Source organism: Sapajus apella, unplaced genomic scaffold (assembly GCF_009761245.1).
Source record: "Sapajus apella isolate SASKATOON/1434 unplaced genomic scaffold, GSC_monkey_1.0 scaffold3725, whole genome shotgun sequence".
In the NCBI taxonomy this organism is placed as follows: domain Eukaryota; kingdom Metazoa; phylum Chordata; class Mammalia; order Primates; family Cebidae; genus Sapajus; species Sapajus apella.
In genome coordinates this window covers 1-6698 of record NW_022440651.1, presented here as the reverse complement: position 1 = coordinate 6698, position 6698 = coordinate 1, and the positions used below count along the sequence as shown (strand labels likewise).

At 44.4% G+C, this 6698-nt stretch overlaps 1 pseudogene; it reads left to right on the top strand.

Annotated features, from left to right (window-relative positions):
* Window positions 1-1252: 1252 nt before the first annotated feature.
* LOC116547596 lies at window positions 1253-3141 on the top strand (annotated as a pseudogene).
* Window positions 3142-6698: the final 3557 nt, after the last annotated feature.

The following is a 6698-nucleotide window of genomic DNA, read 5'->3' as shown; positions in this document are numbered from 1 at the left end:
CCTACGGCCCACACTTGAGTTCTTCAGTTCACAGTCACTCAGAGAGCGTCAGCTCCACAGGTCTTCAGAGCTTTGGGAGCCAGGGCTTCCTGTGCCTTCCACAGATGCAGTGCTAAGGGAGCTCACTGCTGTTGGGGTTTGGTGGAGAAGCACACAGTGGGGCTGCAAGGCTTCCACGTGGTCTCCCTGTGGGTGATGGGACAGACTTCTGAAAGAGCCCTGTATTTTTAGGGCTGTGGAAGGTCTCTGGGGCCTCTCAGGACCCTGTCCTTCCTCCATAACCCAGAGTGGTAATCAGCAGCCAGAGGCAATGGACAGAGCCCCGTGCCCAGTGCTCAGGGGAGGGCCTTTTCTTGGGAGAATAAGTGGCCTTCATCCTGGTTCCTCTCTCTTTGGATCTAAGGGAAGTTTGAGACACAGGCAGGCCCCCCCAGTGGCAGTGGCAGTGTCTGCCATTTCGGGGTGCAGCAGTGACACAGCCATGGGGACAAGGAGCCTTTGCTCGTGGCCTGCCTTGACCTCTTCATTTAAAATGTCAGGTTCTGAAGAACTCTGGTTCCAGCCTGGCTAGAGGTGGATTTAAAGGAAGCTGGTGATGATACTGTGCGGCCAAGAGCCTGAATGACATTTTTTATAAAAGGAAGCTTCTGGCCTGGCACGGCGGCTCACACCATGGGCATCCCAGCACTTTGGGAGGTCGAAGCAGGTGGATCGTGTGAGGTCAGGAGTATGAGACCAGTTTGACCAACATGGTCAACCCCCATCTCTACTAAAAATGCGAAAATTAGCCAGGTGCGGTGGCTTCCACCTATAATTCCAGGTACTTGGGAGGCTGATGCAGGTGAATCACTTAAGACAGAGCAAGACTCAGTCCCAAAGGAAAAAAAGAAGGTTCTGATGCGGTATGCAAAGAAAGGGCTGGGTCCGGTGCTGTCAGAACTACTAAAAGAATTTGCATCCAGGGCTGGAGCTCAGTCAGCAGGGAGTCACTCCAATTATCAGGACTTTGATTTCCTGTGTGTTGAGCAGGCTGGAATTGAGGGACACACTCATTCATTCCTGACACTAAAACTATTTCTTCCTAGTAAAGAAAGCATTCAGAGAAATGGAATATGAAATAAAGCCTTTATGCGCTCTGCCTAAATTAATAATTTATGTTTTTTTGTATATTTGCTACGTCACATTTAGAAAGTAAGAGACAGCCCTCACTCGCTGCCGATGAACTGCCTCGCCACGCGCGTGTCCTGCAGAAATGCTTCAGTTACCCACAGTCTTTGCCAGATCAGACCGGCATCCAGGATCCTGGCTCCTCATCTCACTCGGGCTGATGCCAAAGATGTAAAATTTGGTGCAGATGCCTGAGCCTTAATGCTTCAAGGCCTAGACCTTCTAGCCGGCGCTGTAGCCGTTACACTGGGGCCAAAGGGAAGAACAGTGATTACTGAGCAGAGCTGGGGAGGTCCCAAAGTGACAAAAATGGTGTGACTGTTGCAAAGTCAATTGGGTTAAACATAAATATAAAAACGTTGGAGCTAGACTTGTTCCAGATGGTGCCAGTAACCCAGATAAAGAGTCTGGGGATGGCACTACCACTGCTGCTGTACTGGTACGCTCTACTTCTAAGTAAGACTCCGAGAAGATTAGCAGAGGTGCTAATCCAGTGGAAATCTGGAGAAGTGCTATGTTAGCCGGTGATGCTGTAATTGCTGAACTTCAAAAGCAGTCTAAACCTGTGACCGCCCTTGAAGTCGTGCAGGTTGCTATGATTTCTGCGAACAGAGACAAAGAAATTGGTAACATCATCTCTGATGATATGAAGAAGCTTGGAAGAAAGGGTGTCATCACAGTCAAGAATGGAAAAACACTGATGAATTAGAAATTAGTGAAGGCGTAAAAGTGTGACCAAGGATATATTTCTCCATACCTTATTAAAAAGGTCAAAAATGTGAATTCCCAGATGCATATGTTCTGTTGAATGAAAAGAAAATTGCTAGTATCCAGTCCGTTGTACCCACTCTTGAAATTGCCAATGCTCACTGTAAGCCTTTGGTCATAATCACTGAAGACATTGATGGGGAAGCTCTAAGCACACTCATCTTGAATAGGCTAAAGGTCGGTCTTCAGCTTGTGGCAGTCAAGGCTCCAGGGTTTGGTGACAATAGAAAGAACCAGCTTGAAGATGTGGCTGTTGCTACTGGTGGTGCAGTGCCTGGAAAAGAGAGGTTGACCCTAAATCTTGAAGGTGTTCAGCCTCGTGACTTGGGAGAAGTTGGAGAGGTCACTGTGATCAAAGATGATGCCATGCTCTTAAAAGGAAAAGAGGGGTAACAAGGCTCAAGTTGAAAAACGTGTCCAAGAAATCATTGAGCAGTTAGATGTCACAACTAGTGAATATGAAAACGAAAAACTGAATAGATGGAACAGCTGTGCTGAAGGTTGGTGGGACACATGCTGAAGCGGATGAAAAGAAACAGTTACAGGTACCCGTGATGCTACAAGAGCAGCTGTTGAAGAAGGCATTGTTCTGGGAGGGGGTTGTGCCCTGCTTCTGTGCATTCCAGCCTTGGACTCCTTGACTCCAGCTAATGAAGATCAAAAAACTGGTAGAGACATTATTAAAAGAACACACAAAATTCCAGCCAGTGACTATTGCTAAGGAACCAGGTGCTGAAGGACCTTTGATAGTTGAGAAAATTTTACAAAGTTCCTCAGAAGTTGGTTATGATACTATGGTGGGAGATTTTCTGAATATGGTGGAAAAAGGAAATATTGACCCAACAAAGGCTGTGAGAACTGCTTATTGGATGCTGCTGGCGTAGCCTCTCTGTTAATTAGATCAGATGTTGTCACAAATTCCTAAAGAAGAGAATGGCCCTGGAATGGGTGCAATGTGTGGAATGGGAGGTGGTATGGGAGGTGGCCTGCTCTAATTCCTAGAATAGTGCTTTACCTTTATTAACGAATTGTGAAAGGAAGCCCAGGGCATGTTCCTCACCAATAACTTCAGAGAAGTCAGTTGGAAAAAATGAAGAAAAGTCTGGGTGATGTTTGAGAAATCACAATAACCATCAGCTACTGGTTTCGGTTGACAAAATACATAATGGTTTAGTGCGGTCATTATTCATGCCTACAGATAATTTATTTTATACTTTGAAATAAGACGTTGTACATTCCTGATACTGGATACGAGAGTCAGGTACCAATGTTCTGCTTTCAACTTCAGTCTCTGAGGCATTTTTACTCCTATTGTGTTAACATAAGGGTTTTAGTGCTTGAGACCACCAGATGAGAAGTTAAGAGGCTTTCTGTGCAGAGTGAGAATAATTGTGTACAAAGTAGAGAAATATCCAATCACGTGAGAACCTTTGTGTGATAAGTTTGTTTAAAGTTAGAAAGTGGCAAATATCATAACACTTTACTGTAATTATCTCAGCATGAATCTCTTACATATGAGGGAAAACTTCCACATCGAACACAATACAATTCACACACGTTAAGAAAAATAATTCCTCAGTGTTATTTATTATCTTGTCAATATTTCACATTGCTCCGGTTGTTCCAACGATGGCTTCATGGTGGTTGATTTTTCTGGGTACATGTTTGATCTAGATTCACACACCGAATTAGGTTGTCGTGTCTCTTAGTTTGTTGAGTAAATATTCTTAAGGAAATGTCATGGTACTATGAGAAGGGCCTTATTGGGGCTTAGAGTTTGAATTAAGAGACTGGTTGCCATCTCTTTCATGTGTGGCATCAATCTTGATTGATACGTTCTTAATGACTCCTATGCTTGGCAGTATTATTATAAAAGTAATACACTCGCATTTAAAAACTCACGCATAGAAGAGTGTGAATTTCTCCTCTAACCCTGTTGCAATCCCAGGACCCACTTGATAGCATTTTGGTTTTATATCCTTTGTCCTCTCTCTATCTCAGTCCATTTGTAAAGCCTTGTTAAGGAGGTGAAATTGCTCTGAAATACGGAAGTCACTGTGAAATGCTGCACATCTGTGTCCCTGGGGAAGAAGCCACCGAGCCTTAGGTAACATGGGCCTGGTTGCTCCAGGACAACTGGGAGAACTCTTCCTAATGAAAATTTCTGTGGTTACACATGCTTCTTTTTTCCTGGCACAGTCCGATGGGACTCCTTCACATCCATGTTCATCCTGATGATTAAGTCTGTTTAACAAGTACCAGTGGAGGGGCACTTTTGTCTTAAAGGTCGGGTTTTTACCTTGCTTCAGCAAAGAAGACCACCCACTGGCGCACAAACGGGGTTCTTTACCAAAAGCAGAGATGCAGCAATTCTAGGATTAGGAGACGTGAAGATTTGGAAAAATATAAAAGAGTGATTTTTTTTTTTCTTAATGAGCTAAAAGCAAAGCCAGATTATGAAAGGGGAACCATCAAGCCTGACTGAGAAATAGGCTCACTGTGCTGTCTATTACGGAACTTGAGAACCCCTGCTGTGTCCCCAAACCTCTTTCCTAGAACTGAGGAGAGAATTCCAGCCTCGCTCTTTGTGGTGAAATGGTTCGGTTCCCCAGGCAAGTGTGGGAAGCCTCATTCTTATAAATAGGCTCCTAGAAAGCAAAGTCTTTCACATCTGTGGTTTAGGAAACAAAGTTTCTCTGCACTATGTCCTCAGTGGTAAAGAACAGAAGCAGTTTTACTGGTTCTCAGTTGCGGAGGCAGGGCCAGCTTCATGGGCTTGAGGGCTGGGCAGGGACACAGGGACCTCTCTCAGAAGGGCCGGTGCCCGGTGTCAGGCTCTGCTGACAGCCTCCTGACTTTCTTGTTTTTTTCTTAGAACTTGTGTTTTATAAGTGAAGACCACTGAGACAATGGAGCGTGCACATGGGCAGAGTGGCTATGAGAGGAGACGAGGTGGGCAGGCCCAGGCCCGGGGCATGAAGGCCACATGCTGGAGCTTGCTGCCCTGAGCACGGGCATCCTCGGAGCAGCCCAGGCATGCCTGGACTGGGAAGGAAGATGGCAAGGGACGGGGATGGGAGGTGGCAGCAGCAGCATCCTCAGCCCTCGGGTGAAAGGAAGGTGTCTGTGTGGAGGCAGCAGAGACACCTCTGTGCCTGTTTTTCCTCAGAGTCATCCTTGGGGCTTCTGCACAAGTGCTTACCCCCTGGCCTGAACCCCAGGACAGGAACCATAGGTGCTCAGATAGATAGCAGATTGGGAGTAGATAGTCACAGAAGAAAAGTGTGCCCATGGACATTGCAATAAAGCATACCAGGGAGTTGCTGGAATTCTTCAGAGAGTTTAGAGTTCTTCAAGGAGTTATCTAAGGCTCAGAAATGGAAATTAAACATGTAATGATAGTCACATTTAACAGAGATGGATGCAATATTTGTGTAAAATTTCTGATGGGCCAGACATGGTGCTTCATGCCTGTTAACCTAGCACGTTGTAAGACTGAGGTCAGAGGATTGCTTGAGGTCAGGTGTTGGATACTAGCCTGGGCAGTATAAGTACACACCATCTCTACAAAGAATAATAATGATAATAAGAGACAGATTAGCTGGCCGTGGTGTCCCATGCTCATAGTCCTAGCAGCTTGGGAGGCTGAGGTAGGTGGATCACATGAGTCCAGGCTGTAGTGAGCTATACTACTGCACTTGTCGAAATAGAGAACTTGTTAAGAAAAGAAAAACCTGATTCAGCAGTTATTAACAAGGAGGGCTATTTTAAAAATTAAGTTTTTCTTGTTATGAAATACACAACAATAAAATTCATAAACAGAGGTTTTGAATAAGTTATAAATCATGATGCCACAATTGGTCATCTGCGGGCCTCTGCAACTTACGGAATATGTCAGAAGATGCATCAAAATCTCATTGGCGAAATTTACACTTAAAATTTACATGAAACTGATTTGTTTAAAGAGTTACATCTTTTGAGAAAAATCGTTTCACAAGAATCACCAGCTCCAGATACACTAAAATTTGTTTCAAAAGAATTTATTGGCATGTTGTCATAGCTTAGGATATATTCCAGAAAGTTGTTTTAGCAGATTCTTCTCAAAAGATAAAATGAAGTTGCTCAAGGAATAGTTTGATAAGTTAATAAATTGACAAAAAGTGGGCCAGAAAAATGGGTTCATGTAGATCAATTAATAAAGTAGTATTGTTTACTAGAACTATGGAATTAATTTCTGTGGAGATTTGTAAGATTTTGTTGTTACTCCTGTATAACTACTGTATTTTTCATTAATGAAAAATATTTTCTTGAAGAAAAGATTACTATCCTACTGTGTTCATTCCACTTTCTTTTTCTGCTCTTTAAACCATGCTCCTCTGCATTTCCGTTTTGCACTGAGCCTTGGGAATTTTGTAGGCAGCCCCGCCATGGCCATTTTCATACAAGTTATCTCACTGAATCCTCAGAAGTCAACCTGCCAGGCCGGTATTACCCAAGATTACAGAGGCAGGTCCTGGGGCCTAGAAAGCTTAGAGGACATGTTGAACGTCACCTGTGTCCTAAGTGGCAGAGATGCAATTTGAAATAAAATCCCCTTCTCCTCAAAGCCCATGTTCCTACCACCCCCACACAATCACCATGGTGTCCTGATCACCTCCCTCTTGATCCTCCTACAGCCCCAGAGCCTACAGTAATGCTCTGCCTGAGGCCAGAGTTCATGGAGCTACTGTGGACCTCTCCCAGCTCCTGAGCTGAGTGGTGAG